General features: G+C 37.4%; 1 protein-coding gene across 2 annotated transcripts in view; it reads left to right on the top strand.

Annotated features, from left to right (window-relative positions):
- SPAG16 (sperm associated antigen 16) overlaps positions 1-14026 on the top strand; it is a 1112034-nt gene that overhangs the window by 782734 nt on the left and 315274 nt on the right. The gene's annotated exons all lie outside the window — the stretch shown is intronic.

Genomic DNA, 14026 nt, shown 5'->3' with positions numbered 1-14026 from the left:
ACGACTCCTCTTTCTTACCCACTTTACATAGTAGATAGCAAAAAAATGAAAGTTAGATCACTTGAAAGATATTGTGTATGGTGGTTTGATTTCATTATTTATTCAAAAATATATTTCTGATTATAATAATTAGTAGATGGTAATTCCTTGAAATTTGAATTTTGAAAATGTGAAAAGAAGGAAATAAAAAAAGAATCAGCCTATCACCCAAAGGTAATCATTTCTGATTTAGTCTTTCCAATCTTATTTTCAACACTTGTCTTTATGTGTGTATAAGTGTAAATAACTCTTTGCCACTTCTTTTATTGCACTCTATATGTGTGTTTTCCCTTGCATTAATAATCTTTGGAAATACCATTCCTCATAATAGTTCAGTTATAGAATTATATATTAATTGCTGTATCTATCTATATATATGTGCGTCTGTGTATCTATCTGTATATTAATTAATCTCTTATATTTCTACTGCCCCACCTTATAAATAATATTGTGAGGAACATCTTTGTGACAGATACTGATCTGAGTTTTTGACTCATTTAAATGAATTCTAATGGGAAAATATATTCAATACATTTAAACTTTATGACGTTATACTATATTATATATATTGTTTAATTTCTTAGACACTGACTTGAGACCTATGCTTGAATCCTCACTCCAAATCATTCTACCTATATAATGTTAGTAAAATCACTTGACCTTCCTTAGTTCTAGTAAGAATTTTTTCTTTCATTTAACTGTTTTTTTCTTCTGATACTGATACTGCTTTACCTGCTGCCTATTAATTAATATCTAATAATTTTTAATAATTTCACTCTTTTTAAATATTTTATTTATTTTTGCCCCGTACTTGTTTTAATGTTTCTTTTGTAATTTGCAGAAGACTGTATTTTGTTTTATTCTAAACATTTTTTTGTCCATTTTAATTGTTCTGTGTAGCCTATTTATGTGGTTATCTGTATAATTATTTGTATACTCATTGTTACTACTATCACAAATTACTGTGTTTTTGGTTATTCTTTTATATACTTCTTCTTAATGAACTTCTTGTTTTTTATTTGTTTTGTTTTGATTAAGACTAAAATTAAGGTTGAATTAGCATAGTTACAATTAGGGTTTGGTTTGGCCTTTTCTTTAGTGAAGAGTCAACTAAACTTGATTAAAATTCCTTGATTTTTCAGTATGTGTGCTGACCATTGTATCACCTACCAATGTAACTATTGATAATTGTGGTCAAATATAATTATTAATAGTTCTCTCTATCAGATGTTTTGAATTAAACTTTTATAGTCTGAATGTTTAAAATACATTTACTCCAGAGTCATAATTATCTCAGTATGCCAGCAAATTTGGAAAACTCAGCAGTGATCACAGGACTGGGAAAGGTCAGTTTTCATTCCAATCCCAAAGAAAGACAATGCCAAAAAATGTTCAAACTACTGCACAATTGTACCCATCTCACCCACTAGTAAAGTCATGCTCAAAATTCTCCAAGCCAGGCTTCAACAATACGTGAACTGTGAACTTCTAGATGTTCAAGCAGGTTTTAGCAAAGCCAGAGGAACCAGAGATCAAATTGCCAACATCTGCTGGATCATTGAAAAAGCAAGAGCGTTCCAGAAAAACATCTATTTCTGTTTATTGACTATGTCAAAGCCTTTGACTGTGTGGATCACAATAAACTGTGGAAAATTCTTCAAGATATGGGAATACCAGACCACCTGACCTGCCTCTTGAGAAGTCTGTATGCAGGTCAGGAAGCAAGAGTTAGAACTGGACATAGAACAACAGACTGGTTCCAAATAGGAAAAGGAGTACATCAAGGCTGTATATTGTCACCTTGCTTATTTAACTTATATGCAGAGTACATCATGAGGAATGCTGGGCTGGAAGAAGCACAAGCTGGAATCAAGATTGCTGGGAGAAATATCAGTAACCTCAGATATGCAGATGACACCACCCTTATGGCAGAAAGTAAAGAAGAACTAAAGAGCCTCTTTCTTGATGAAAGTGAAACAGGAGAGTGAAAAAGTTGGCTTGAAGCTCAACATTCAAAAAACTAAGATCATGGCATCCAGTCCCATCACTTCATAGCAAATAGATGGGGAAACAGTGGAAACAGTGACAGACTTTACTTTCTTGGGCTCAAAAATCATTGCAGATGGTGACTGCAGCCATGAAATTAAAAGACACTTGCTCCTTGGAAGATAAGCAATGACCAAACTAGAAAGCATATTAAAAAGCAGAGACATTACTATGCCAACAAAGGTCCATCTAGTCAAGGCTATGGTTTTTCTAGTAGTCATGTATGGATGTGAGAGTTGGACCATAAAGAAAGCTGAGTGCCAAAGAATTGATGTTTTTGAACTGTGGTGTTGGAGAAGAACTTTGTGAGTCCCTTGGACTGCAAGGAGATCCAACCAGTCCATCCTAAAGGAGATCAGTCCTGGGTGTTCATTGGAAGGACTGATGTTAAAGCTGAAACTCCAAAACTTTGGCCACCTCACGTGAAGAGTTGACTCATTTGAAAAGACCCTGATGCTGGGAAAGATTGAAGACTGGAGGAGAAGGGGACAACAGAGGATGAGATGGTTGGATGACATCACTGATGCAATAGACATGAGTTTGGGTAGGCTCCAGGAGTTGGTTTTGGAGAGGGAGGCCTGACATGCTGCCGTCCATGGGGTTTCAAAGAGTTGGACACAACTGAACGACTGAACCTAGCTGAAATAGATATAGATTGAATTTTATTTTCCCCCACCCTGTGGACATTATTTCACTAGTTCTAACGTCTAGTTTTTATTTTTAAAAAATCTAGTTGTTTTTCTTTTATATATAATCTTTGCTTTTTCTCTTATAATTTTATAAATTCATAATGATCTATAACGTTTTATTGCTTGTTTCTCAGTGTGTTTTACATACTATGCTCAGTACTTGGATTTCACTTTTATCTTTAACATATAGCTTCCTTCAGTGGAAAGATTCCAATTATTATACCTTCCAATACTGCTCTTCTTTCTGACTGTACATTCTCTATATGTAATATACCGGAATACCCAGCTCTGTACTTTCCCACACCTCAATGATCTACATGCTGTCATGATTTTATCTTTATATCTGCCATCTCACTGAATTTCCCAGTCTTTAAATTCATTAACTCTCTTTTCAAGTTTGTCTTTTCTAAGGTATTTCCCATCTAATGAATCTTTGTTTCCAATAATTAACATTTCAGTTTCTTGTGTTTTTTTTTTCAAGTCCTTTTAGATTGTTTTTGTTTCATTTATTTTTCTTTAATGAGTATTCATTTTTCATTAACTAGAATTGTGTTACTCTCACAACTTTAGGTCCAAGTTGTGAGACTGTGGATTCTATAAATGTATACCTTCATTTAAATTGCAGCTTCAGGCAGCACTTGCAAGCAACTTTTGTCAGCTTCATATTTTCAAGAAAAGAAGTGGCTCATTGGAATAGACCCTGATGCTAGGGAAGATGAAGGCAGGAGAAGAAGGGGAAGGCAGAGAATGGGATGGTTGGATGGCATCGCCAACTCGATGGACATGAGTTTGAGCAAGCTCCAGGATTTGCTGATGGACAGGGAAGCCTGGTGTGCTGCAGTTCATGGTGTTGCAAATAGTTGGACATGACTGAGTGACTGAACTATACTATCAATGGCTTTAAAAATATTTAAGCTTTTGTCACCCATCTGACACAAAGTTCATGTAGTCTCTGATACCCTACAGAAATGAAATAACTAGGGCTTGCTCCTAAACACATGGCCCAGAAGCCTGTGCTTTTATTCCTAGACTCCATGTTACTATTCTATTTTTCTGTAATGTGTATCCTTTTTATACGTTATCATTCTTGGAGATCTTGTACATATCCGACTTTATGAAACTTTCTGTTTATTTATTCTAGACTATTTCCTTTCTTTTTCTTGTTTTCTATTTATTAAATTGTGAAAGTGTGATAACACAGTTTAGGAGACTTAAAAATTACAGAACAAAATTACATATAGTTTCAGTATATTGTTGAGTTGCTCAGTTGTGTCTGACTCTTTGTGACCGCATGGACTGCAGAACACCAGGCTTCCCTATCTTTCACTATCTCCTGGAATTTGCTCAAACTCATGTCCACTGAGTAGATGATACCATCCAACCATCTCATCCTCTGTTGCTCCCTGTTCCTCCTGCTTTCAGTCTTTCCCAGCATCAGGGGCTTTTCTAAAGAGTTAGTTCTTCTCATCAGGTGGCCAAGGTATTTGAGCTTTAGCTTCAGCATCAGTCCTTTCAGTGAATATTCAGGGTTGATTTCCTTTACAATCGACTGGTTTGATCTCCTTACAGTTCACAGTACTCTCAAGAGTCTTCTCCAACAGCACATTTCAAAAGCATCAATTCTTCATTGCTCAGCCTTCTTCATGGGCCAACTCTCACATCCTTACCTGAATACTGGAAAAACTATGGCTTTGACTTATACAGACCATTGTTGGCAAAGTGATCTCGCTCTCTCTCTCTCTTTTTTAAAATGCACTGTCTAGGTTTGTCTTCCAAGGATCAAGCATCTTTTCATGTCATGGCTGCCATCACCATCTGCAGTGATTTTTAGCCCAAGAAAATAAAGTCTACTGCTGTTTCCATTTTTTTCCCGTATATTTGCCATGAAGTGATGGGACCACATGCCATGATCTTAGTTTTTAAATGTTGAGTTTTAAGTCACCTTTTTTACTCTCTTCTTTCACCTTCATCAAGAGGCTCTTTAGTTCCTCTTGACTTTCTGCCATACGGGTAGTATCATCTGCATATCTGAGGTTATTGGTATTTCTCCTGGAAATCTTGATTCCAGCTTGTGCTTCATCCAGTCTGGCATTTCTCATATAAGTGAAATGATATATGATATTCATTCTCATATCAGTGAAATGATATTCACTTATATACTCTGCATATAAATGAAATAAGCAGGGTGACAATAAACAACCTTGATGTACTCCTTTTCCAATTTGGAACCAGTTCATTGTTCCGTATGCTTGCCTAGAAAATCCCATGGATGGAGGAGCCTGGTAGGCTGCAGTCCATGAGGTCGCTAAGGGTCGGACACGACTGAGTGACTTCACTTTCACTTTTCACTTTCACACATTGGAGAAGGAAATGGCAACCCACTCCAGTGTTCTTGCCTGGAGAATCCCAGGGACGGGGGAGCCTGGTGGGCTTCCGTCTATGGAATCACACAGAGTCGGACACGACTGAAGTGACTTAGCAGCAGCAGCAGCGGCAGCATTGTTCCGTGTCTGGTTCTAATTGTTACTTCTTGACCTGCATATAGGTTTCCCAGGGGGCAGATAATGTGGTCTGGTATTTCCATCTCTTGAAGAGTTTTCCAGCTTGTTGTGATACTCACAGTCAAAGCTTTAGCATAGTCAATGAAGCAGAAGTAGATGTTTTTCTGGAACTCTCTTGCTTTTTCTGTGATCCAACAGATGTTGGCATTTTGATCTCTAGTTCTTCTGCCTTTTCTAAATACAGCTTAAACATCTGAAAGTTCTCGGTTCACATACTGTTAAAACCTAACTTGGAAAATTTTCAGCATTATCTTGCTAGCATGTGAAATGAGTACAATTGCGCAATAGTTTGAACATTCTTTGCCCTGCACTTTTTTGGGATTGTAATGAAAACTGACCTTTTCCAGTCCTGTGGCCACTGCTGAGTTTTCCAAATTTGCTGGCATATTCAGTGAAGCACTTTCATAGCATCATCTTTTAGGATTTGAAATAACTCAGCTGGAATTCAATCAACTTCTTTAGCTTTGTTCATAGTAATGCTTCCTAAGGGCCGCTTGACATCACACTCTAAAATATTTGGCTCTAGGTGAGTGATTACATCATCATGGTTATTTGGGTCATTAAGATATTTTTTGTATAGTTCCTCTGTGTATTCTTGCCCCCTCTCCTTAATATCTTCTGCTTCTGTTAGGTTCATACCATTTCTGTCCTTTATTGTACCCATCTTTCCATTAAATGTCTCCTTTGTATGTCTAATTTTCTTGAAGAGATCGCTAGTCTTTCCCATTCTGTTGTTTCCCTCTATTTCTTTGTTCACTTTGCTATTCTTTGGAACTCTTCCTTCAGTTGGGTATATCGCTCCTTTTCTCCTTTGCCTTTTGCTTCTCTTCTTTTCTCAGCTATTTGTAAGGCCTCCTCAGGCGACCGTTTTTGCCTTTTTGTGTTTCTTTTTCTTGGAGATGGTTTTGACCACCGCCTCCTGTACAGTGTCAGACACTTCCATCCATGTTTTTTTCCGGCACTCTTTCTATCAGATCTAATGCTTTGGATCTGTTTATCACTTCCACTATAATCATAAGGATTTTGATTTTAGTCATATCTGAATGGTTTTCCCTGCTTTCTTCAATTTAGGTCTGAATTTGGCAATAAGGTGTTCATGATCTGAGCCACAGTCAGCTTCCTGGTATTGTTTTTGCTCACTTTCTGCTTTTCCTGCTTCAGCTGCAAAGAATATAATCAACCTGATTTTGGTATTGACCATCTGATGATGTCCACGTGTAGAGTCGTCTCTTGTGTTGTTGGAAGAGGGTGTTTGCTACAACCAGTGCCTTCTCTTGGCAAAACTCCGTTAGCCTTTGCCCTGGTTCATTTTATACTTCAAGGCCAAATTTGCCTGTTACTCCATGTTTCTCTTGACTTCCTACTTTTGCATTCCAGTCCCCTATGATGAAAAGAACATTTTTTTTTTTGGTGTTAGTTCTAGAATATCATGTAGGTCTTCATGGAACTCTTCAACTTAGCTTATTCACCATTAGTGCTTGGGGCATAGACTTAGATTACTGTGATATTGAATGTTTTGCCTTGGAGATTAACAGAGTTCACTCTGTCATTTTTGAGCTTGCACCGAAGTACTGCATTTCAGACTCTTTTGTTGACTATGATGGCTACTCCATTTTTTCTGTGGTATTTTTGTCCACAGTAGTAGATATAATGGTCATCTGAATTAAATTTGCCCGTTCTGGTCCATTTTAGATTACTGATTCCTAAAATGTCAGTGTTCACTCTTGCCATCTCCTGTTTGACCACTTCCAATTTACCTTGATTCATGGACCTAACATTCCAGCTTCCTATCCAATATTGTTCTTTATAGCATCATACTTTACTTTTATAACCAGCACATCCACAACTGGGTGTGTTTCCATTTTGGCTCAGCCGCTTCATTCCTTCTGGAGCTATTTTTTCACTCTTCTCCCGTAGCATATTGGGCACCTACTGAACTGGGGAATTCTTATTTCAGTGTCATGTCATTTTGCCTTTTCATATTCTTCATGGGGGCTTCCCTGATAGCTCAGTTGGTAAACAGTCCACCTGCAGTGCTGGAGACCGTGGTTCAATTCCTGGGTTGGGAAGATTTCCTGCAGAAAGGATAGGCTACCCACTCCAGTATTCTTGGGCTTCCCTTGTGGCTCAGTTGGTAAAGAATCTGCCTGCAGTGTGGGAGACCTGGGTTCAATCCCTGGGTTGGGAAGATCCCCTGGAGAAGGGAAAGCCTATCCACTCCAATATTCTGACCTGGAGAATTTATAGTCCATGGGGTCACATTCTTCATGGTGTTCTCAAGGCAAGAATGCTGAAATTTTTTACCATTCCCTTCTCTGGTGGACCACATTTTTTCAGAACTCTCCACCATGACCCATCCATCTTGGATGGCTCTACATGGCATGGCTCATAGTTTCATTGACTTAGACAAGGTTGTGATCCATGTGATTAGTTTTGTTAGTTTCCTGTAATTGTGGTTTTCATTCTGACTTCCCTCTAGAGAGGCAAAATGATAGGTGATTGCCTGGGGTTTGGATGGATGGATGAGTACAAAGGATACTTAGACAGGAAAAATACTCTGATGATACCATTGTGAAGGGTATATGTCATTGTACAGTTGTCCAAACTCATAGACTGTGCAACACTAGGAGTGAATTGTAATGTAAAGGTAGGAATTTGAGGTGATTATAATGTGTCAGTATTGGTTCATCAAATGTAACAAATGTGACACTCCAGTGGAGAAGTTGTAAATGGGGGAGGCTATGTGTGTGTGGAGGCAGGAGATAAATAAAAATTTCTCTATTTTCCCTTTAATTTTTCTATGAGCCAAAACTACCTTTAAAAAATAAAGTCTTAAGAAATATATAGGGCAACTTTTTATAAACGTATCTCCCTATTCAATCACTGTACCATATCTGTTGTATGCTTTCAAGCAGTTTAACGACAGTTTAGCATAAATTTTCCCATGTCTTACATTGTTTCTGTAATTGCTATTTTGTGGATCAGGTGGTAAAAAATCCGCCTACAATGATGGAGGCCTGGGTTCGAACCCTGGGTCAGGAAAATCCCCAGGAGGAGGGGATGGAAACCCACTCCAGTATTCTTGCCTGGAGAACCCGCATGGACAGAGGAGCCTGGCAGGCTACAGTCCATGGGGTCACAAAGAGTCGGACACCACTGAGCGACTAAGCACAGTACACCACAGTAATTCTTCTCGGTTATTTATTTATACATCTGCAGTTATTTGCAAAACATTTACTAGGTGCTATTCAAGATCATGGGAATGTATCGTTAAGCCAAAGTACCTATTCTTAAAGAGCTTATAAAACTCTCTTGTACATAGTTGATACATAATCATTAATTTAATTTTCTATTATTTTGCATAACTCTCAGAACAGAATAATTACATATATTGTGTTATTCAGCCTTGAAGAAACTTGCAAAAGAAGTAATGTCATCGATCTGAAAATATTTTCCTTCTTTAGATATTCTGACATTCACTCCAAATAAGGATGGTAAAAATAAAGATATATATATACATGTATTATATATACATATATATGTGAATATATATACAAATAGTGAGTTGAACCAACAGAATTCTTAATCTGATTTAGCTGATTCATCAGAAAGGAGGTTCAAAGTGCAATCAAAATGGACCTCTTTTTTCTATAATAAATTAAGAGTCTATGTTTTTCTTCTTGATATAACATAAATATATAAGCAATTTCATATAGAATAGTTTATTACTCTATGGAATTTCTTATACTATCTGAAAAATATCCCCCTAACCCAAACTTACAGTAATGACCAAACTTGGAAAATCTATTTTTGAAAATTATATAAAGGCATAAGATATGTTTATGTGAAGAAATACTATAGATTTATGAAAATAGTCTAATTAGTCATTTAAATTATTAATTACTTATTAGCTAATTCTTGCTTTTTCTTTGTTTTACAATATATAAATATGTTTGAAGCCATCTGTGCTGAGAGAGAACTGTTGCGGCTGCTTTTCTTCCTGTCATTATTGGTAACAAGTTTACATAAATGGTGCCTCTAGCAGTTTTGAGTATCCACAACAGCCCAAGATTTATTTCTTCCAAATTAGATTATTACAAATTTTACATGTTTCCATTTATTAATAAGTAACCTTAAAAGTTTCAAAAGTATGAACATCTTTGTGATTCTTGATCAGTTCAATTCAGTTCAGTCACTCAGTCGTGTCCGACTCTCCGCGGCCCCATGAATCACAGCACGCCAGGCCTCCCTGTCCATCACCAACTCCCGCAGTTCACTCAAACTCACGTCCATCGAGTTGGTGATGCCATCCAGCCATCTCATTCTTTGTCGTCCCCTTCTCCTCCCGCTCCCAATCCCTCCCAGCATCAGAGTCTTTTCCAGTGACTCAACTCATCACATGAGGTGGCCAAAGTATTGGAGTTTCAGCTTTAGCATCAGTCCTTCCAATGAATACCCAGGATTGATCTCCTTTAGAATGGACTGGTTGGATCTCCTTGCAGTCCAAGGGACTCTCAAGAGTCTTCTCCAACACCATAGTTCAAAAGCATCAATTCTTCGGCGATCAGCTTTCTTCACAGTCCAACTCTCACATCCATACATGACCATGGGAAAAACCATACCCTTGACTAGATGGACCTTTGTTGGCAAAGTAATGTCTCTGTTTTTTAATATGCTGTCTAGGTTGGTCATAACTTTCCTTCCAAGGAGTAAGTGTCTTTTAATTTCATGGCTGCAATCAGCATCTGCAGTGATTTTGGAGCCCCCCAAAAATAAAGTCTGACACTGTTTCCACTGTTTCCCCATCTGTTTCCCATGAAGTGATGGGACCAGATGCCATGATCTTTGTTTTCTGAATGTTGAGCTTCAAACCAACTTTTTCACTCTCCTCTTTCACTTTCATCAAGAGGCTTTTGAGTTCCTCTTCACTTTCTGCCATAAGGGTGGTGTCATCTGCATATCTGAGGTTATTGATATTTCTCCCAGCAATCTTGATTCTAGCTTGTGCTTCTTCCAGCCCAGCGTTCCTCATGATGTACTCTGCATATAAGTTAAATAAGCAGGGTGATTATATACAGCCTTGACGTACTCCTTTTCCTATTTGGAACCAGTCTGTTGTTCCATGTACAGTTCTGACTGTTGCTTCCTGACCTGCATACAGGTTTCTCAAGAGGCAGGTCAGGTGGTCTGGGATTCCCATCTCTTTCAGAATTTTCCACAGTTTATTGTGATCCACACAGTCAAAGGCCTTGGCATAGTCAATGAAGCAGAAATAGATGCTCTTCTGGAACTCTCTTGCTTTCTCCATGATCCAGCGGATGTTGACAATTTGATCTCTGGTGCCTCTGCCTTTTCTAAAACCTGCTTGAACATCTGGGAGTTCACGGTTCACATATTGCTGAAGCCTGGCTTGGAGAATTTTGAGCATGACTTTACTAGCGTGTGAGATGAGTGCAATGGTGCAGTAGTTTGAGCATTCTTTGGCATTGCCTTTCTTTGGGATTGGAATGAAGACTGACCTTTTCCAGTCCTGTGGCCACTGCTGAGTTTTCCAAATTTGCTGGCATATTGAGTGCATCACTTTCACAGCATCATCTTTCAGGATTTGAAATAGCTCAACTGGAATTCCATCACCTCCACTAGCTTTGTTTTTAGTGATGCTCTCTAAGGCCCACTTGACTTGATATTCCAAGATGTCTGGCTCTAGGTAAGTGATCAAGCCATCGTGATTATCTTGGTCATGAAGATCTTTTTGTACAGTTCTTCTGTGTATTCTTGCCACCTCTTCTTAATATCTTCTGCTTCTGTTAGTTCCATACCATTTCTGTCCTTTATTGAGCCCATCTTTGCATGAAATGTTCCCTTGATAGCTCTAATTTTCTTGAAAAGATTTCTTGTTTTTCCTATTCTGTTGTTTACAGCTAAATATTTCTCCAATATATTTCTATCAGTTTATGTAAAGCTAGTTTGATTTTATACCCTTATACTCTAACTTATGGCCACCTCATGTGACAAGTTGACTCACTGAAAAAGACTCTGATGCTGGAAAGGATTGAGGGCGGGAGTAGAAGGGGACGACAGAGAATGAGATGGCTGGATGGCATCACCGACTCGATGGACATGAGTTTGAGTGAACCCCAGGAGTTGGTGATGGACAGGGAGGCCTGGTGTGCACGGAGAGTTGGTCACGACTGAGCAACTAAACTGAACTGAACTGACTCTAACTTATTAACCTCACATCTGTATGGATTTTCTCACTAGCATTTTTAAGTTGGAGATGAGAAAGCTTAATAGGGGCATTTGGGCTTCCCTGGTGGCTCAGAGGTTAAAACGTCTGCCTCCAATGCTGGAGACCCGGGTTCGATCCCTGGGTCGGGAAGATCCCCTGGAGAAGGAGACGGTAACCCACTCCAGTATTCTTGCCTGGAGAATCCCATGGGCGGAGAAGCCTGTTAGGCTGCAGTCCACGGGGTCGCATAGAGTCGGACACGACTGAGCGATGGAATGAACGAACGAACGAATAGGGGCATTTAGGAGTCATGACTATTCATTTTAATCTCAACTGTATCCTTTGTCCATTTTCTAAATTCTACTTGCTTCATTTTACTATTTGAGTCTATAATCCCAAAACTAATAAATACACACACCAAAAAAAAAAAAAAGCTAAAACACTATTGTATTTTTCTGAGCTTCTGCTCATTTACCACATTTTGAGAAACAAAAGTCTGTTAAAGTTTCACATGGTCAACATTAATTACTCTACTCCACTTATATTCATTTATTCTATAAATCAAAATCAAATCCCAAATGTCACAGGAACTAAACCAGGTGCTGGAGATTCAGTGTCATATAAATAACTATCTGCCTGAAGTTGACCTTTGAGAGCTTTCAATGCCGCCATCTTTATTACCCTTCCTTCTCAGTAACAGTACTGATACCAGTGACATAACCAGAATTACATTTTAGAGAATTTTCCAAAATACTTTGAGTTGATACTTTCTATAGGATGGTCACAATTCCTACCTCCCTCAACAAAAAGCATTTTCTTTGAAATCTTTTTTTCTTAGTTAGGTTAATTGCCTAACTGTAGCTAGTCTTTATTACCTGACATAAATTTATAGATAAAATATTTGTTTTTTCACCAGGTTGTCAACTAAACCTTTTTCCACACTCTGTATCTTCATTTCCCTCAAAACTCACAGTGTGTGATTTGCATTAGTAATAATTTTGTGTCTTCTTTTGACCTATAGAAGGAGAATTGCAGATGATTACAGATCACCTGAGATTGCGTGAGAAGGAATACAGGATCTTGATATTCCAGCTTTTTTTGTTCTGGATTCTCTGCATCTTTTGTCTCTTCCTTTTGTCTAGTTGATTCAGAGCTATTAAGGTTAGAAGCAATATTACCTTAAGGCTGGTGTGAAAGTTCAGTCACAAAGTCATGTCTGACTCTCCGTGATCCCATGGACTATAGCACACCAACCTTCCCTGTTCTTCACTATCTCCTGGAGTTTGCTTAAACTCATGTCCATTGAGTCAGTGATGCCATCCAACCATCTCATGCTCTGTCGCCCATTTCTCCTCCTGCCCTCAATCCTCTGACAAAACATGAGCCACTAGAGAAGAGAATGGCAAACCACTCCAAGATTCTTGGCCTCAAGAACCTCACCAACAGTGTGAAAGTACTTTAAAATTTCTGGGTGAACACCCATGAGGCATTTGTCATCTATTGAGTTAATTTTTTTTTTTAATTTTTCTATGCTCCAGGCACTCTGATAGGCACTACATTACCTCTCTTCTAACTGAAAGTGTAGTTACTGTCTCCTGGTTATCAAATCTGAATGCAAACTTGTACCACTTTACAAGTTATTCTGTTTTTTCATAATGCATATTTTGTCATGAATTTTAAGTTCCTTGGGAAATGGAAAAATTTGGCTAAATGATGTTCTTCAAAATTGTTTAAAATAACGAATTTATTTTCATCAATAAATTATTTAGCACAGCATTTAGTTCATTAAAAACCCTTAATAAGTATTGACTATTGTTTTAATTTTATCAAAATATTATAAATGTATTGACAGCAGTAAAAATGAAATATGAAAATACTAAAACCATTTAAATTATTTTTTATATTTAGTATAGTTTCTAAAACTTTATAAATCTAGAGAAGAAAAGGTCATGAAGTCTATAACCTGACTTTGAGAAGAAGTTTCTCCAAATTAAATTCTGATTAAAATTTATTCTGTACTCAGAGTTGAAAAAAAATTCCATTCTTTGACTTCTAAAAGGCGTTTAAAAGCCCTTATCTCTGGAAAGAGTTCTTTATAATTTTTAACATTTAATATTCTATGTAATCCTGATAACTGTTCTTTTCTAAAAATTAAATTCATTGATTCATCACAATTCTTACATGTTTACATATTTGAAAACATTCCAGGTTCCTTGTGTTCTTTTTAGGTCACAAAAAGGATTAAATATTCCATTTATTAGATTGAGTGTAAAAGATTCTTATATTGCATTGTGAGTGATAACAGTTACAGAATTTTTAAATTAATGGCATTTGTTACATTACTGGAATGTATAGGGAAACACTCCATTGGATTCTAATACAGTATGAACATTTTTTACAGAAAGGGTAAAAATCAAGGAGTAAATGAGGAATAAGTATGTGAGCTAGCTCAAAATAATGAG

The sequence above is a fragment of the Moschus berezovskii genome, chromosome 2 (assembly GCF_049115385.1).
Source record: "Moschus berezovskii isolate FMDL1 chromosome 2, NW_MosBer_1.0, whole genome shotgun sequence".
In the NCBI taxonomy this organism is placed as follows: domain Eukaryota; kingdom Metazoa; phylum Chordata; class Mammalia; order Artiodactyla; family Moschidae; genus Moschus; species Moschus berezovskii.
Note: the sequence above shows the minus strand (reverse complement) of the source record. Positions and strands in the feature narration are given on the sequence as shown.